Below are 19,618 nucleotides of genomic sequence, written 5' to 3'. Positions count from 1 at the left end.
ATAACTGTAAGTTTGTACTTCTTAATCCCCTTCACCTACTTCACCCACCCCCAACTTCCTCCTGCTCTAGTAACCAACAGTTCATTTCCTGTATCTATGAGTCTGTTTCTGTTTTGTTAGTTTGCTTATTTGTTTTGTTTTTTAGATTCCACATATAATTACAATTCATACAGGATTTGTCTTTTTCTGACTTACTCATTTAGCGTAATAGTCTCTAGGTCCATCCATGTTGTCGCAAATGACAAGATTTCACTATTTTTGTGACTGAACAATGTTCCATTGTATATATACCACATCTTCTTTATCCATTCGTCTATTGATGGACACTTAGGTTGCTTCCATATCTTGGCTATATGGTTGCTTCCATATCTTGGCTATTGTAAATAATGCTGCAATAAACATAGGGTGCATGTATTCTCTTTGAATTGGTGTTTTTATTTTCTTTGGATAAATACCCAGAAGTAGAATTGCTGAATCGCATGGTAGTTCTATTTTTAATTTTTTGAGAATCCCCCATACTCTTTTCCACAGTTGCTGCACCAATTTACATTCCCACCAATAGTGCACAAGAATTCTCTTTTCTCCACATTTTCGCCAACACTTGGTATTATTTCTCTTTTTGAAGGTAGCCAATTTGATCCATATAAAGCGATATTTCATTGTGGTCTTGACTTGCATTTCCCTAATGATTGCTGATCTTAAGTTCTGTTTACATACAGCTGTGATGATCGCTTCTCGGCCTTTTGGCTAAGATCAAGTGTAGTACATACATCTATGAATACTTTCCTCTGTGTCTCCTCGGTATTGTGTCTCACAAAGTTGTACCTTTCTCTGCACAGTTCATAAAATTATTACTTTTAGAGGGTTTTATTGTTTGTTTTTTTAACATTTACCCTTTGTTTCCTTTTACCCAATACGTTTGTCATTCTTTTTTTTTTTCAAAGATTATTTATTTATTTATTTGAGAGAGAGAATGAGATAGAGAGAGCATGAGAGGGGGGACGGTCAGAGGGAGAAGTAGACTCCCCACTCAGCAGGGAGCCCAATGCGGGACTCGATCCCGGGACTCCAGGATCATGACCTGAGCCGAAGGCAGTCGCTTAACCAACTGAGCCACCCAGGCGCCCTGTTTGTCATTCTTTATTCTGTTAATGTGGATAGTATATTACACAAGTTCAACAATCTTGTATTCTAGAAATATATTCTACTTGATCAGAATGTGTAATTCTTTAAATATTTTAATATACTGTTGCATTTATTATTTCTGCCTCAATAATAATAATAAGTGATATTGGTCTTTAATTAAACTATCCTTATCCAGACTTTATATCAGGACTGGGTAGCGCACATAGACCATATTAGCCAGTTTTCCATATTTTCCAATGCTCTTCTAAGTGCTTTAGAATTTAAATAATATAACACATCTTTGATGTTATAGTTAGCTAGAATTTATGAAGACCTGTTATTTATTTAAATATTAGATATTTGATTAACTGTTTAATTTCTTCTATAATCGTTCATCCAATCATATAATATACTCTTATTGGTTTTTATCCTAATGTCTTTTGTGTTTTCTCTCTGACACACCCTCATTATCTTAAAAGACAACTACAAAAGTTTTTTTCCCCCTATTGTGTTGATCTAAAAAAAAGCTAGGATATTACTGATCAAATCTAATATTTATTTTGCTTTCTAGTTCACTAATTTCTGTTTTATCTTCATTCATTTCTGCCTTCTACTTACCTAGATATATTTTGTTAGATTTTATCTAGCTTCCTGAATCAAATACTTCACTCATGTATTTTTTGATCTATGCTTTTTAAAAATAAATTCACTTAAGGCTTTCTTTTTTCCCCAAGTAACTCTTAGAGTATAGCTTACAGATTTGTGGGTTTTTTTTTTTTTTTAAGATTTATTGATTGATTTGACAGAGAGAGAGAGAAGAGAGTACAAGAAGCAGGGGGAGCAGCAGAGGGAGACAGAGAAGCAGGCTCCTGCTGAGCAAGGAGCCCAATGCGGGACTTGATCCCAGAACCCTGGGATCATGACCTGAGCCAAAGGCATACGCTTAACCCACTGAGCCACCCAGGCGCCCCAAGCTTATAGTTTTTGATATGGAACTATCAGTATCACTCATTTCTAAATAGTCCAAAAATTCCATTTTGTTTTCTTTAACTCAAAAGTCAGATATATAAAATAACGAGCAAAAATAAAGGAAAAGAGGGAAATCGGAGGCAAAACAGAGTAGAAGAAGAGAATGTCAGAGTAGTGCCTAGGGTGATGTCAGTACTTCTATCATGAGGTAGGACTTCTCTAGGTGAATGCACCAGATAAATTTTGGCTCAATATAAGAAAGAACTTTGTAAAAATTCAGGATTGTCCAAAAAATGAAAGGAAGTGCCTTTTAAGAAAGTGAGTTCTCTAGTACTGGAGGTGTTCAAGCACAAGATGGGGAAGAATGGGACAAGGATACTGCAAAAGAAATTCAAACACAGAGTGGATAAATTATTTTTAAGATCTTTCTCACTCTGTTTGCATTCTATCATATAGTCTATTATAAAGTGCAACAAATGATGCCACAAAACTATTTTTAATTCAAGTAAGCCCCCCACTGTAATAAAGTCCATAGGAAATCAAGAATGTTTTTTTTTAAAGATTTTATTTATTTATTTGAGAGAGAGAATGAGAGAGAGAGAGAGCATGAGAGGGGCGAGGGTCAGAGGGAGAAGCAGACTCCCTGCTTCTCGATCCTGGGACTCCAGGATCATGACCTGAGCCGAAGGCAGTCGCTTAACCAACTGAGCCACCCAGGTGCCCAAGAATGTTTTATTGAAATATAATTGTGTTAAAATTAATAGTTTGCTTAAAACCACATTCCTAAGCTATAGGAGTTGTAGAGCAGACAAAGATGAGACCAATTTTCCCTATAGTTTATTAATAAGTCAAAAGAAATAAGAAAAAAGGAGACGCATCATAAACCTTTTCCTTCTCCTGGTTCCTGGGTCTTTAGCATAGTGTTTTCCCTTACAAGATAGTTTTGGACTCAGGGTTAATGGCTGGGATGTTTGAGATGCTGATGGGATTTGAGAGTATGCTTGAAAACATAATAAATTGTTATCTAGTCAACTCTAGGTCAGGTAAGAATTGTCCATTTTTGCCTTTCCTTCTGTTCCCAGACCCTCACTTCAACCAGTGTAATGCACAACTCATCCTTTCTGTGACTCACCAGCTTCTACTCTCAGGAACCTAACTGACCATTTGAAGGACAGACTTCCCTACTTGCAAGTAGGATGCATATAAAAGACATGCTGGGGCGCCTGGGTGGCTCAGTCGTTAAGCATCTGCCTTCGGCTCAGGTCATGGTCCCAGGGTCCTGGGATCGAGCCCCACATCGGGCTCCCTGCTTGGCAGGAAGCCTGCTTCTCCCTCTCCCACTCACACTCCCCCTGCTTCTGTTCCCTCTCTCGCTGTGTCTCTCTCTGTCAAATAAATAAATAAAATCTTTAAAATAAATAAATAAATAAATAAATAAATAAATAAATAAATAAATAAAAATAAAAAAGACATGCTGCGGGGCGCCTGGGTGGCTCAGTCAGTGAAGAGTCTGCCTTCAGCTCAAGTCATAATCCCAGTGATCGAGTCCCACATCCAATGGGCTCCTTGCTCAGTGCGGAGCCTGCTCCTCCCTCTGCCTGCTGCTGCCCCTGCCTGTGCCCTCTCGCATGTGCTCTCTCTCTCCCCACCTGACAAATAAATGAATAAAATCTTTAAAAAAAAATAAAAACTGAAACAACTCTCATTTAAAAACAAACAAAAAGACATGCTGCACCAGGTGTTAATTACCTTTGTTCCAAAAACACAGCAACTTTTCTCTTCTGTGCTGGTATCTTCTCTCTCTCCGATTTCTTTCCCTCTGCCTTACCATGACTTCCTGTGCTAGACTGCTCTAGAATCATTTCCTTGGGCTCTGTACCTAGGGAGCCTGGACAGACCTCAACTCTCCTTATTCCCAGCAATTCTTGGCTCTCCAGGTCCTGTCTTCCTTCCCCTTCCTCAACAAGCACACCTGTAATTCCAACTTAATACAATAAACATTATTTATTGTGCCAGATGATGTTATGGACTGAATGTTTGTTTCCCTCCAAAAGCCATATTTTGAGTCCTTAACCCCCAATGTGATGATGTTTGGGGATGAGGCCTTTGGAAGGTAATTAAGATGAGATTAGGTCATAAAGTTGGGGCCTTTGTGATGGGATTAGTGGCCTTCCAAGAAGAGGAAGATATCTCCCTTTCCTTCTCCCCCCCCTCCCCTCCCCCTTTTGCCTCTCTCACTCCCTTTCTTTCTCTCTCATTCTACCCCCACCCTCCGATCCCCTAGTTTGCATTCATTGAACAAATGCCATGTGAGGACGTAATGAGAAGACAGATATCTGCAAGACAGGAAGAGTCCTTACAAGGAACCAAATAACCTCTCATCTTGATCTTGAACTTCGCAGCCTCTAGAACTATGAGAAATAAATTTGTTTTTTAAACCACCTAGACTGGTATTTTGATATAACAGCCCAAAATTACTAAGACAGCAGGTGTGACAGTTATATAAACTATGTTCATGTAGAGGTCATATGGAAGCATTTTGCTTGACCCTCTTTAATCTCTTTTTGAGATAAATATCTTGACACCTACTAACCCTGTAATAGCAGAGTAAATTGATTCGTAAATTGATGTGAATAAACATATTTCTAAAGAAAATAATTATAAATAAATCAAGTTTTAAGATTAGCTGAACTATTGAAACAACTCAGATATAACCCGAAGGCTTTATTTTTTGGAACGCTGCCTCTACCCTAAACGGAATCACAAGTGGAACTTCAAGTGGAATTGCTTTCATCTGAGAGCAAAATAAAATGGCTGATTTCATCCTGGTTGACTATGAGCTGACCAATTTATTTTGAAGATCTATAATTCCAGTATGACTAAAGGGACAAAACTGAAAGACCACTGTAAGAAACCTCAATGGGAACACTGTGTCCCTGGTTCTTAAGCGATTGATAGGTAAATTTTCATGTTTACCACTCTGGAATCTAAAAGAACTCAGAAGACAGGAATCTTGTTCCACACATCTTTATAACCATGGTGCTCAACCCAATGGCAGGCCCATCATAGACACTCAGAATAGGTTTTCTTGAATGAAAGCACTTATATCTTCTTTGGTACTTTAAGTATAATTATATTACCCTGCCACCATTTCTAGCATTCTGTAAATTTCTTCATCTATTCATTCAATAAGGACTTATTTGGTACCTACTCTTTTTTTTTTAAGATTTATTTATTTATTTATTTGACAGAGAGAGACACAGCGAGAGAGGGAACACAAGCAGGGGGAGTGGGAGACGGAGAAGCAGGCTTCCCGCGGAGCAGGGAGCCCGATGCGGGGCTCGATCCCAGGACCCTGGGATCATGACCTGAGCCGAAGGCAGCCGCTTAACGACTGAGCCACCCAGGCGCCCCTGGTACCTACTCTTTTGCAAGACCCTGTTCTAGGCACTGAGGATGCAGTTAACAAAATAAAATTTTTGCTGTCATGGAACTTATATTTAATTGGGGAAATGAGCAACCATCAAACATACTAGAAAGTATAATACAGTGTCAAGCATTAATAAATACTGTGAAGATAATTAAAGCTGCTAAGGTGATAGAGAATGACAAATAGATACTATTTTAGATAGGAAAGTAATGATTGAGCAGGGATCTAAATGAAGTGAGAGAGTGGGCCCTCTGAATAGTTGAGTAGAGAGCATTCCAGCAGAAAGAAAAACAAATGCAAAAGCTTTGAAATGTAAGTGAGTCTGATGTGTTTGAAACAAAATGAACAATAAAGAGTGTTACAAATTAGGTCAGAATGGTAGATAGATGTCAGATCACATAGGGCCTTCTAAGTCATTGTTAGGACTTGGATTTTATAGAGAGGAAACCACGGTAATATTTTTGAATCAGGGAGTAAAATGTTACTTAAGCTTTTAAAGGATCATTCTGGTCACTAGGAGAATAGACCGGGTCACTGGAAGTGGGTAGTGGGTGAAGAAAAGAGGAATAGGACCAGTTAGGAAGTGATTGGAGTCTTCCATAAGAGATGGCATTGGCTTGGACCAAGGAGTGCCATGGGGTAGTGATCAAAGAATATATTCAAAAAAGAGATTTTGCAGACAAAACAGGATTTGCTGGGACAAGGATAAATGTAAAAATGAGAGGAGCAAAGGGTGACTCTGAGGTTTGTGAATAACTGAGGTGGGAACATGGCAGAGGAGCAGACTTTAAAGAGAAAGCCATGAGTTCAGTTTTGAACATACTCTCTAAGTAGAAAAGTTAGGTAGGCACTTGGACAAATGGATCTGATATACAAGAATGAGGTCTAAAGGGGTCTGTTTACAGTATCTTAGTGGTGGTCCAAAAGCTACGTCAAGAAGTTTCAGGAATTATTTGTGCCAAAGGCCAAGAAGTTCAGGTAAAATGAAGACTGAGAATTGAACACTGACTCTAGTAATGTCAGAAGTCATTCACGATTTGACAAGAGTTGTTTCGTTGGAGTGAAATGGACAAAAGCCTGATGAAAGCAAGCTCAAGAGAAAATGAGAGGGAAGAAAGTGGCAAAACCATACACAGAAACCTTTCATTTCTCCTTTGGTAATAGGGAGCAAAGAAATTTTAACTATTTATTTCTAATTATTTCTTTACTGTACGACTTTGCTACAAGTCTGAATTCTGTATCTTTATTTACCTTCCAATACCAGTAGGTATCCAATGAAAAAATAGCCAAGTTACATGGGACTCCAAGTGACAATGCACTTTATTTATAGAGAGAATACTAAAGAAAAAACCTCCAGAGTACTAGACTTACAAGATAAAATATAAAATGCTGACAACAATGATAGAGTTCTTCCCATGACTGACCTCTGGTAAATGTGATATAGTAATGAGAAAATTGCTTGGAGGTGACATGTTCTCAAAGAAGGTGTTGTGTTGGTGATGAGGCAGTGTCTAGAGATGAAAGCTTTCCATGACTTATTTTCTCCCTTGTGCTTTTTTGAAGAGTATTAAGAGTACTCTAAGAGAGGGTCTGGAGGTTAGTGGGGAAAAGAGAATGAGACAAGACAAAGTGTACATCAAATTAGGATAAAGTCTTAAATACAGAACTAATTTGTTTAGGGCATTCTAAAAGCCAGACATTGGCTAGAGCACTGACTAAGTCAACGTGGTGCATGGTTTTGGAGCAAGCTTCTAGTCCATGGGGCAAAACGTTAGACGAGCAAATTTATGGGATTTTAGTTCCTCTGGAAGTCCAGGGTGCTCTGAGAGCATCATTTTATGAGGCACCTAACAATCAAGGAGGCTAGACAAAGCTTGTGGGGAGAAGGGTTTTTAAGCTGAATCCAAAAGAACGTGCAAGAGCTGGAAGACATTAATTACGCCTCTGATGCGATTCAGTTGCCCATCAGTGTCTACCACCTTTAAAGTCACTAGATTGTTTCTTTTATACTTCTCTCTAGTGATGGATGTTTATAAAATGTAGTGAGGAAAAGGCAAAACAAAGGTTTAATGACAACTCTGTTCCTTGAAAAGATGCATTGATGCTTAAGAAAATGGAAAACGCATTATTTTAATGTTACTGGGAAAACAGAAACTAAAGCATGTTATTTCTATTTGAACCATGGGTAACCTTGTTTTTATCAGTTTCTACTGCTGGTGCTTTTTTGTCTTCACTGAATACTTTTCTTTTTGTCATTCAGGTAATGTAATCACCTCCTTTTGTGTGATAATCATAGGTAATTAATTTTGTAACTGTTTCTGTCCTGTTAGACTATTAATTGGATGTCTGTGGATCATGTATCTCTCAAATCCTGAAAGAAGTTAATATATGCTAGTTTTGAAAGGACATGGGTGCTCTCCTGATTTTGGTGGTCAATTATTTTTTTTTTTAAGATTTTATTTATTTATTTGAGACAAGAGCATGTGGACTGAAGCCAAGTTCAAAAAGTTAATAAGTGACATAGCTGAAATATGAACCCAACTCTAAATCTTCTGAATCTAAATCAAGTTCTCACTCTAAAACTGCGAAAACTGATTCCAGTATGGACAGCAGTGCCTAGCAGTTGGTAGCCCAGTTTCTAGAGTCAGACTGCTTTGGTTCAACTCCTGGCCAGAGCAGTTGATATTGTGTAATTTGGACTCTTTGCCTAACCTCCCTATGCCACATATATAAAAAAGGGTGGAAACAGTAGTATTTAATTCATTATTTTTATGAGAACTAATTTTTTTTAAAGAAAACTTAATATATGTAAAATACTTAGAATTGTGCCAGCACATACCAGTTGCCCAATAAATTTTGGTTATTATTACAATTCTAATTGGTTTATAACATATAATATATACAATTGCTTTAACTCTTATCTAGTAATATCCTATCTTGACCATATGCAATCACTTTATGCAACACAGATTTACAGTGACTTTACATTGGAAAGCTATCTAAACTCTTACAAGCACAGATCTTCTTCTCAGTATTGCCCTGTGAGTTTCAGTCTGAGATCTTCATTAGTCCTCTCAGACATAGATAGTCATAGACTCACAAGTTTCTACATTAAAGACTGATCTTCAAAATACTTTTATATGCAAATTTTGTTATATATATATTTTAGCACAATAAAACACAGTAAAAAAAACTGACAAAAATGGCATTGACTCATATATAATTGCATATATTTTATATATTTTTATACTATTATATTAGTATATTATTATAATTATGTTGTATGATATAATTTTATACAAAAGATTTAATATTTATATTCTATAAACATAATTTTATATACATAATTGCATTTTATTTATTTTGTATAATTTATTTTTATTTTTAAATTGTAGATACAGATATATGTAGATATATAGATACATATTAGATGCACCTAAATGGAAATTATCAACCCCTAAATAAAGTCTGACAATGGGCCTAAGTGACTGTTAAACATCAAACATCCAGGGCACCTGGGTGGCTCAACTGGTTAAGCGGCTACCTTTGGCTCATGTCATGATCCCAGGGTCCTGGGATCAAGTCCCACATCGGCCTCCCTGCTCAGTGGGGAGCCTGCATCTCCCTCTCCCTCTGCTGCTCCCCCTGCTTGCTCTTCCTCTCTCTCTCTCTGTCAAATAAATAAATAAAATGTTTTTAAAAATAAATAAATAAAAATAAAGATAAATAAATAAACATCAAACATCCATATGAATACCAAAATGCTCAAATATCTGTATAGTTGGTCAACATGATGCCATGTGTACACGTATTTGGAAATACCTCTCTGGTAGTTTAAGTTTCACAATTTGTTTTCAAACGTATAATATTGACAGACCCAGTGTACACGTTATAAATTTCACCAATTTGTTTTTATATGTAATTGTTGAGCTGGGCTTGGCCCCGAAGGACCACAGAGATGAGTATGAGAGTCCCTGTCCTCACAGAGCCTCCAGCAGAGCAAGAGAGCAAAGAGGCACCGAAAAAACTATAACAAGTGTACAGCTAGAATAAAGCATAGCACGTATCACAAATGTGCTGCCCATGCATTCTTTCTCACGGTGCTCCTAAGGATTAGCAGTATCCAGACGAGGGAGTAATAACAACACTGAGGACGTGAGGCTCAAGGAGACAGGTATACACAAGAGGAGGGAAGAATAAGGAACCCCTCAGATACTGGTGGAAGGATGTCCTGAAACCACTTCTACACGAGATGAGGACACCACCGGCCAGGACTGAAGCAGACAAAGGTCTCCAATGTCATCCCCACAGAAGATGAAACGGATAGAATATCTGAAGTGCCTGAACCAGGAGCTTTGACAACAGGATGAGAGTTTGAGGTTAGATTTGTGATTAAGTACACAAAACATCAGGCAAACAAACAAGACAGTTATTATTATAAAGTCTAGGGAAAGCAAAAGTGTACAGGAAAGGAGAAATACATATGGTTTACCCTATGGTCAGTTGTGAATAGCATTAAGAGAATCCTAACAATAAAAATATTAAATGCAAATGTCCATGGAGGAATGGAAAGAATGCTATGTGTGGCAAGCATAAGGAGAAAAAAGAGGTATACTCTCAAATCCTATAGCAGGAAGTCAATAAATAAAGAGTAAACCAAGAAATCAATGTAAGAAACAAAACAAACAAAGACAAACAAGAAAACAAACTTAAGTACAAAGAACAGACTGGTGGTTGCCTGGAAGAGATGGGGGGTGGGTAAACTGGACAAAGGGGATTAAGAGCACACTTATCTTGATGAGCACTGAGTATTGTATAGAATTTTTGAATCATTATTTTGTATACCTGAAACTAATATGTTAATTATACTTGAATTTTTAAAAATCTAAAACATTAAATAATCCAATTTAAAAATAAAAAGTAAAAAACTGGAAACCAATATGGTTATTAGCTATTGATTCTGCATGGTGGGTATATGAGTGTTTCATTGTTCTTTGAACTTCATTTTTTTTTAATTTCTCAAAGTAAAAATGATTATGTTATTTAAATAAGACAGCAATATAAACCAGAAGTTAAAACTGGAATTTTGCTGAATGAGAAACAAACAAACAAAAGACCTTTGGCTTATGTGGACTTGGGCAAAAATTAGGAATCAGTAGAGGAGATACAAATGAACTAGCCAGGCTGGGTGTTCCTTTTGAGTCTACTCTACAGTCAGATGGATTATAAAACTCTTGTTTGGGTCAGGGTCTCTGCATATGTTGACATTCGTGCCCTCCACTGCCTCCCCTCACCAACACCACCCCTGCAGACACTCACCCCTGGCTACCTCTCACTCATCCTTCAGGTCCCAGGCTAAATACTACTTCCTGGACAAGTGTCCTTGACCACCTGCCCCCGACCACTACCACTACCCATCAGGTTAGTCAATTCAATTCATTTCGGTTTACTTGTTCAGTGCCTTTCTCCCTTACCAGAGTCTACACTCTGCAAGGGATTTTCTCCAGTTGCTCAAATTAAAACCCTTAAAGTCATGTCCGCCTTCTTTCTCACGTCTTCCATATGCAATTTTCAGCAAATCCTATGGGCTCCACCTTGAAAATACATCCACATTTCCTTTAGCACTACTAAAGCAGTCCAAGCCACCAGCTCTGATCCCTGATGTCCCCTCTCTGCTTCCATGCCTGCCTCTTGCAGACTTTCTTCCTCCAGGCAGCCATAGGGTTCCTTAGGAAATAAAAGTCAGAAATGCCCTTCTCCACCAATCATTTCTCACAGAATGAAGAGTGCTCACGTTGGCTGGCAAGGCCCAGGGGCAACTGGGCCCACTCCCTCTCAGTCCTCATCCTCTCACCGTGCTCCTTATTCACCTTCTTTCCCAGCAGCCTCCGCTACCCCAGGCCGACCCTGTCCTGGCCTTCACTCATGGCCCTTGGCCTCCCGATTGCCTGCAGCCTCTCCTCTTGCAGACGCTCCCACTGCTTACTCTCCCTCTTCATTCTGCTTTCTGCCCAAGAGTCAGGTTTTCACACACCACCCCCGCAGTGCCTCCATCCTGCTTGATTTGCCTTCAAAGTTCTCATGGCTACATGGCACATTTTAGAATTGGCTGTTAATTGATCAGTTTGTCTTTATTAAATAGTGTTTCAGCTTCATGGGGGCAAAGATTTTTTTGTCCCCTGTTGTATTCCCACTGTGGGAACAAACTTGGCATGTAGAATACACTCAGTAAGTGGTTGCTGACACACCTTTTTAATTGAGTGAGAAAATATCTTGTCTGCTTTAGGAGACCGATCAGAAGAGCGCTTAGAACATAGCGGAGCCTCAATAAATATTTTTTAATGAATGAAGCCAATGTCAAAGTAGAACATGAGTGAGAGAGAGTTTTTCTCTCCAAGATGATTAGCTGTCAATGGCAGTCAATTATTCCGAGAGTGAAAAATATAGGGTGACCACAAGAAAGGTACAGAGGGGGCTAGGTGGAATAAGAGAAGAAATATAAATAAATGACATTATCTAGGAAGAGAGAAAGTATGCAAAAACATTTAGGAAGGGAACTAACACTTAGTGTTATAAATGTATTCACTGTATTCCAGACGCAGCATTAGACCCACAGAAACATATATTACTCTTAATTCTCACAGCCCTTTGTGAGATAGACATGGCAAGTCCCTTTTGTAAAGAAAGAAATGCACTCAGATAATTTAACTAATCAGAGTCAGGTCACAAATCTAACAAGTGGAGCCTATCTGACCAGCGGGGCTGCTCTAACCCAGCCTTGGAGACTGCTCGGTGTACAAGCTTCATTCTTCGTAAAGGGATTTTTATCCTCCACAATATTTTGCACTAGAGAGGCATGCGCTAAATATTTATTCAATGAATAAAAGATCCCTTCACAGAAAATGTCTTCAAGGTGGGTAGAAACCCAATAGGAAAAAAATTACTTGGGTTGAGAGCGACTTTTAGTTTTTATTCTTCCAAAATCAAAATATACTTGGCAGAAAAATAAGAAAATAGTACTTGCTAAAAGATTAATTGAGGATGTGGTCTAATCATCTTCCAGAGCATTAAGCCAACCTAAACAGAAAGGTATTTTCAGCTTTGAAGAGTTGTTCTTATGCATGCAGAATTATAAATGGCCTAATTTTCCCTATATCTCCATAATTAACAGAATAATTATTGATCAGCACAAAGCACACAGTCTCTGGAGACATGATTTGTGTGAGCGCTTAGCTTTTTGAAAGCTTAAATCACTGTAGTCAGTATTAAAAAATGAATTGATAGTAAATGTGGTATAATTAATCCACCTATTCTATTTGCACATGAACATCTTTTCATGCTAAATATCTCATTCATTTAGGAGAGAATACAAATGTATTACAATGACAGAAAAAAAAATAAATTGGAACTTTTATTTTCCCTGCCATACTCCCTGTTTTTCATTTACTCAGGCTTCTCATATATTGTGCAAGTTTAAAATATTTCTCAACTTTTATCTGAAAATTACAGGTAGGTGCAAAGAACAGCCTAGGCAGAGGATTTGGGCAAGACTCTAAATCCCCCAGAACATACGGGTGCTAATGCCGAGCTGCTTACCCTCTCAGCTCTCCAGCCTTCTCTGTTCAGCTCTGTATCTCAGCGGACCGTCCCCAGCAGGCTGGGCACCCCAGGCTCCTTGCCAGCAGGTTTCCTAAGGGGCTAGGAAAATTAGAAGTAACTGGTGGGAGTGTGGAAAGAAGAGAAGAGCCAAGACACAGTTCCCCATCTCTCTCTGCCCAGGTGGCCTCGGGCCTGAGGCAGCACTCACCTCCTCTGCCCCTCCAGCTGCCTACTGACAGACCTGCCAGGTGACCTTGACCCCTGCACTCTGAGAACACCATCTCCCTTTGTGCTCCAGCCCAGGGGTAAGAGTGACTTGATGTTGTTGAGATTCTCTGGCTGGCCTCATTCTCTCTCTCGTGGCCTGTTGTCTTGACAGCCCTTTGCTTCCTGTGTCATCAATTCCTGTATTAAATTTCCTCTGTTCTGAATATTTAAAGCAGTTCGTGTTTCTCTGTTTAGACCCAGCTGATAGAATATGCTTACTCCTTGACAGGAGGGACCTAGTTTGCCTTGTTTACGGCTATATCCCAGTACCTAGGAAAGGACCAGGGACATAATATGTAATCAATGAAAACATGCTGAATGAATGAATGGAAAATACTTCCTTTAGCCTGGTAGTTCTCAAACTTAATCAAGTATCAAAACTACCTGGAAGACTTATTATAACAGATGGCTCCCCCTTCCCATCCCCCTTCCCCAAGTTTCTGATTTAGTAGCTCTAGGATGAGGCCCCAAAAATACAGTTCTAACACGTTCCCAGATAATGCTGATGTTGCTAGTCCAAGAACCACACATTGAAAACTGCTGCATTAGTCCAGGATCTGCCCTGCATATAGTCCAAACTGAACATACATGTAAGAGTCAACATCTATATCAATGGGCACTAACTTTTCATATTCAAAGGCAATCTGGCATGCCTCTTCAATTTTGTAACCATACTAAATATTTTCTGTGAAAACAAGGAATTTTAATATCTTCTAAGCCTTTACCAGGAATGGTTATTACTAGTCAGTTAGGTTCTTTTAAGAAATCTCATCTTAAATTTTTTTATTTGCACCCCCCCCCTTTTTTTTAGGTTAAATACTGAAGGAAGAATGGCCAACCTCTGCTAATAGTTTTAGAACAAAATCCAACTCCTTACCCTAAATGATCATTCACCTGCCTCCTCACAAACCCCTCCTCTCCTTCATTTGGGTTCAAGTTCCTAGAAGCCACTAAGAGCAAAGAGCATTCCCACTTCTGTGCCTTTGCTCTGGTTGTTGTCTCTGCCTGGATTAATTGTTTTCAAAACTTTTGTTTGTTTATATTTTTTCACATCACTCAGGTCTCTGCTCAAAGTTTATCTCTACAGAAGTTGTTCTCCAGCACCCTACCTAAAATAATGTTTCCTTCTTTCCTCTGAGTCATGCTGTCTTTTTCATATAGATATACTCTATCTGAAATTATGTATTTATTTATTGGTGTACTTATTGTTTGTGTCCACAGTAGAATGCAAACACCATGAGGACACAGCTTTTGTCCCTCTTCCTTTTTCTCAGGTTTTATTGAGATACAATCGACATACAGCATTATATAAGTTTAAGGTATACAGCACAATGATTTGACCTTCATATATTGTGAAATGATTTCTGATAAGTTTAGCTAACATCTATCACCTCATATAGATGGAAGGAAGGAAGGAAAAAATGATTTTTTCCCTGTGATTAGAACTCTTGGGATCTAGTCTCTTACCAATTTTCAAATATACCATACAGCACTGTTAACTATAGTCATCATGTTGTACATTATATTCCTAGTACTTATTTATCTTATAACTGGAATTTGTACCTTCCGACCACCTTCACCCAATTATCCCACTCCTGCCCCCACCTCTGGTAACCACAAGTCCGATAACCATAACAAAATACCTTGGTCCCTCTTGTCCACGGCTGCATCACAGAGCTCTGAAGAGCGCCTAGAAAAGGACAAGTTTCCCATAAGCACTTGTTGAATGAACAGAAATATCTACCACAAGCCAGGCTTAAATTCAGTTTCGAAGTAGAAGAAACAAGCCTTTCCAGCTGCCCTATTTTTGCCCCGAATCCCGTCTTGGTTATTCCCTGTCCACCACATGCACATGCACATGCCCACACCCACACACGCCCGTGCCCACGCACGCACATGACCACGCCCACACACATACAAGCCCACACACTCCCACTCCGGAGTATGCTGCTGTTTTCTGAGGGGGTGTTGATGTATCATGCGTTCACAGTGTGATATAAATGACTGAAAGTCATGGCTTTCAAGCTTTTGCACATTTTGTCAATGATCTTAAACTAAGAAAATCAAACTCTTAAAATTTGGCACTTAATCATTATAGCATTATATGTAATTGCAAAATATGAGAAATAAGTGCCTATAAGTAGTAGATTGCTTGAGTAAACTATCATTCAGACACACCATGGAGTATCACACAGCTGTTAAAAAAAAAAAAAAAAAGGAGTGAGGAACACCTATGTGAACTGTAATGAAGTGATTTCTAGGGTATAGTGTTTAAAAAAAATGTTTTAAAATGTGGAAAAGTGTACATGGAGTATACTGTCTTTTGTTTACAGAAGAAGAAAGAATTTAAAAAAAACCACATATGTTTATTTTTGCAAACAAACGAAAACCCAGGAAGAATAAGTCAGAGAAATTACTGAAACTGATTTCTCACAAAGGGTAGTTGGGAATGGGGTGACAGGGATAGCAGAGGGAGCCACGGTGTTCTAAGTACCCTTTTTGTACGGTTGTGACTTTTAGAACCACATTAATGTTTTACATACTCAAAATTTAAAATTAAACCAACAAAATGGAAGGGTAACAATGCCAAACTGTATAGACACAGAAACAAAAGACCCGAAACATATTTCAAATACATGCTATAACACCTTGAAAGAGGTGTAATAAAGAACTAAACTGAATAGCTTTTGAACACAGTGCTTTAATTTATAATTAAATTTTTCATTTTATAAAATTTTTCATTTTTTCATTTTAATTCATTAAATTAAATTCATTTTATAAAAGTCAAAAAGAACTTCAAACAAACCTTGAAATCTACCTAGAAGTTTTATTTTTGTTTCCAGACAATAATGGGTACAGTGATCCTGAAACTATTTTTAGTATGTATTGTAGGATTGACCAAAGGTCTAAGGATGCTCATATCCTTAGGAGGTAGGGTTCTCACTATGAGAGACAGAAGATAAAAATATGTAGTGATGGAAAATAAGGAAGAACCCTTTGGTCTTAATTTGGAATTAATTATCATTAACTCAGGATTTTATACACACCCATCTCATATACACACATATATATAATGTGTGTTCCAAAAATCTTGATGATTTATATATGTCATATAAATAATGTATATGTATCACATATATATGTATCATACACACACATACATACATTTATGATTTATATGCAATTCCTTTTTTCCCCAGTCCTGTCTGCTGAAAAGACCTAGAAGAAATGACACCTTAATAACAATGAAAACACCCGGGGCTCATATCTTGGTTAATAAGTCCCATTCTCTGGATAAAAGGAACAAGGACTCCTTTGAAAATGGCTGATTCCAGGGCAAGGGCAGAAAAGTACAAGATTAGCTGAAAAAAATCTTGTCATACCAAAATGTAAGGGAGTGCTCCAAAGAAAGTTGGGGCTTGTCAAAGGGATATATGAGTCGATTTTAATGTAGAATGTCCTCAGAGGAGGCCTCACTCTTAAGGTCTTGCGTGACGACCTGAAGAAGGTGAGGAAGGAGGGGAGGTGCTCCTGTAAGAGGCACACACTCTAGGAAGACAGAGCACTGTGGGATTCTGGTTAGCGTTTAACAACACTTCTCTGTGGAATGAAGAGATCTGATTTTTAGAGTTTGCCCATGTCCTTCGTATAAATACTCCCACCTCGGCTGATTTCCAGCTACCACTGATTTAACAACTGGCTGTCATCGTCCATGACAATTGAACATGGACTCTCACAAGCCAGTTGGACCCCACCCCAAAACATCACTGAAAGAATAAATAGTCGGCGCAGAAGCCTTGAGGCGGGAGCTGGGTGCTTCGGCCATGCCCTGTTGGAAGTCAGTGAGTGTGGAGCAGGAGTAAGCCAAGGCCGAGTGTAGGGGTGAGTTTAGAAAAGAAACAGGAGACTCCATTTTGCAGGGCCCTGTAGGCCTGGTGAGGGCTTGGAAAGCAAATGGAAGGAGGAGTCTGAGCAGGGAAGCGACATGGTCTGACATCTACTTTGACAAGGTCACTTGGACTTCTGTCATGGGAACAGCAGGCGCAGAAGGGTGGAAACAGGGACACAGGAGACGAGTCCAGTAACAGAGGAGACAGATAATGGTGCCCAGGACTAGACCCCTAGCAGTAGAAGTAGCATGGAGGAAGGTAAATTAGGATATGTTTCGAAGTTAGAGCTCACAGAATCTGCTGGTGGGTTGGATGGGGCTGTGAGAGAAAGAGGCATCAAAGAGGACTGCAAGGTTTTTGGACTGATTTTGCCGAAAGGGCGGAGTTGCTATTTACAGAAAAGAGGAAGACTGAGGGAGGTCCATGTTGGAGGGAGTTTGATTTCACACACCTTGAATTTGAGACCCAGATGGAGAGGTCCAGTAAACAATATCAGCACAGATACAGAGTAGCAGCAGGTTAGGAGGTGAGCACCCAAGCCAGAGGCAGTTCTCACTGGTGCTGCAGCCGCAGGGACCCCACTGATTTAATGGACTTCTTCTCGATTCCCTTTTCTTCCCCCCTCTATGGAGTTCGGCAAATTTCAGTAGGGTGTTTATAAATGGAAACTAATACATCAACTTGTTCTTAGCACACATACAAAAATGGAAAGTTTAAAATGGATGTTCCCCCCTGCACCAACTAATTTTCTGAGGAAATCGGAGAGAAAATATTTGAGCTATTTACATTTTCTGCCATCCAAAATTGAATCCAGAGGGTAGAGATGTCAGCTAGAAATCAACCACCACCACAACTAGAAAACTCTTTTTCTTTCAATCATGGTACCCTAAACAGTGTTTTGAAAATTTTAGCTGTAAATAGCATTTTTTTAAATCAGTGAACATGGTAAAAATACAGGTGGCAAAGTACTTACCTGTCAGAGTCAAGTGCACAGATATTTTATAACGAAATTGCTAAATACATATTTTAAAGAAGAATATATATTTTTTGACTTTTGGAAGTTAAAAAAAAAAAAAAAGCCTCCTTCCTAGGAAGGCTTGAGACATGATCAGTTGTGACCAGAGAGGAAAGAATGCCAAGTTTCCAGTGTGCGTGTGCTCATTTCTTTTGCTCATAATTAATAGCCCCCGTGCTTGCTAAGTTTTTGGAAAGCAGCTCGAAGCCTACCCAGGTAATGCCTTCTGACAACGTTTTAAAGATCAGTTATGTCATATGGCTGCCTTTTAGAAAAAAAAAAGTCATAATGCAGAGCCGTGCCATATGGCATCTCTGAAGAATCAGCCGGATTGGACAGACATTCATTGGATAAGGTCCCACAGCACTTGGAAAAGAATGTAGTCCTGTTGCCAAAATGTGGCCTTTGTTAATCTCCTAACTATTATTGTGCAGAAACCAATTCATCTGTATTAATTATAAACAAATTTTAATTACTTCAGTAAAAGCCCATTATACCGATATCTGATGCCAAACAAGCTGTATTAACTCTTTGTAAGTCTCCAAAGCAAACACTAGGTGTTGGAATGTAGGTATTTTATACAAGGCGGGCACCTCTCTAGCCAAGCGCAAAAATGCAGTTCTGACATTTAGTTTTCCAGTTCTGTTACGAGATCCCATGATGCTCTTGCTTTTCACAGCCGATATCAAAAGGCAGCTGATGCATGTAAATTGTTAAAGGCAGATTATTCCTAATGAGAGTGTTTAACAGCACTTTGTATTCTTTTGCATAACATTTAAAAGTTAAAAAAAAAGAAGAAGAAAGAAAGAAACAAAACAGACCGCGTTGTAAAGTGATGATTTGCTGTGACACCAACAACCTGACCAAATGCGACCTGATTCTGGTTAAAACATTCATCAACCAGTCATTTGTGATAGCGCTCTGGACAATTTGAGACCAAACGTACACTGCGCCTCAAAGAGTAATATCCTTAAAAAAACATGAGAAACCAAATCAGTAGTGTGTTTTATGGCAGCAGCTTGGCCAAGAAAGCTGGCTGGTCTTTACAGCACAGAGACGATCTGGTTTGCGGATAACACATGGTGGTTACAGTGTCCGCAGCCGTTGGGCTTGGATGAGATCCAGAGACAAGGCTCATCTGTACGCAGCAGCGTTGGAATCATCTTTGAATTCAGTTTCACCAGTGTATAGTTTTATTTTATTAGGCCAACCATCAAAAGTTTCTCTTCCTCCTGGAAATCATTCCTTTTGGTATTCCTATCACTCCTTGGACCTAAAAAGTTAAACAGTTTTAAACAAATAGAACCACATCCTGCCTTCTTC

General features: G+C 38.8%; 1 pseudogene; it reads left to right on the top strand.

The window, feature by feature from the left end:
* The first annotated feature begins 727 nt into the window (after nt 1-727).
* Nucleotides 728-873, top strand: LOC115940053 (U2 spliceosomal RNA; annotated as a pseudogene).
* The last annotated feature ends 18,745 nt before the right edge of the window (nt 874-19,618 follow it).

This window comes from Leptonychotes weddellii, chromosome 4 (genome assembly GCF_054177405.1).
Source record: "Leptonychotes weddellii isolate Sample4059 chromosome 4, ASM5417740v2, whole genome shotgun sequence".
NCBI lineage: Eukaryota > Metazoa > Chordata > Mammalia > Carnivora > Phocidae > Leptonychotes > Leptonychotes weddellii.
The sequence above is the reverse complement of the archived record's forward strand: the minus strand, read 5'-3'. Positions and strand labels throughout refer to the sequence as shown.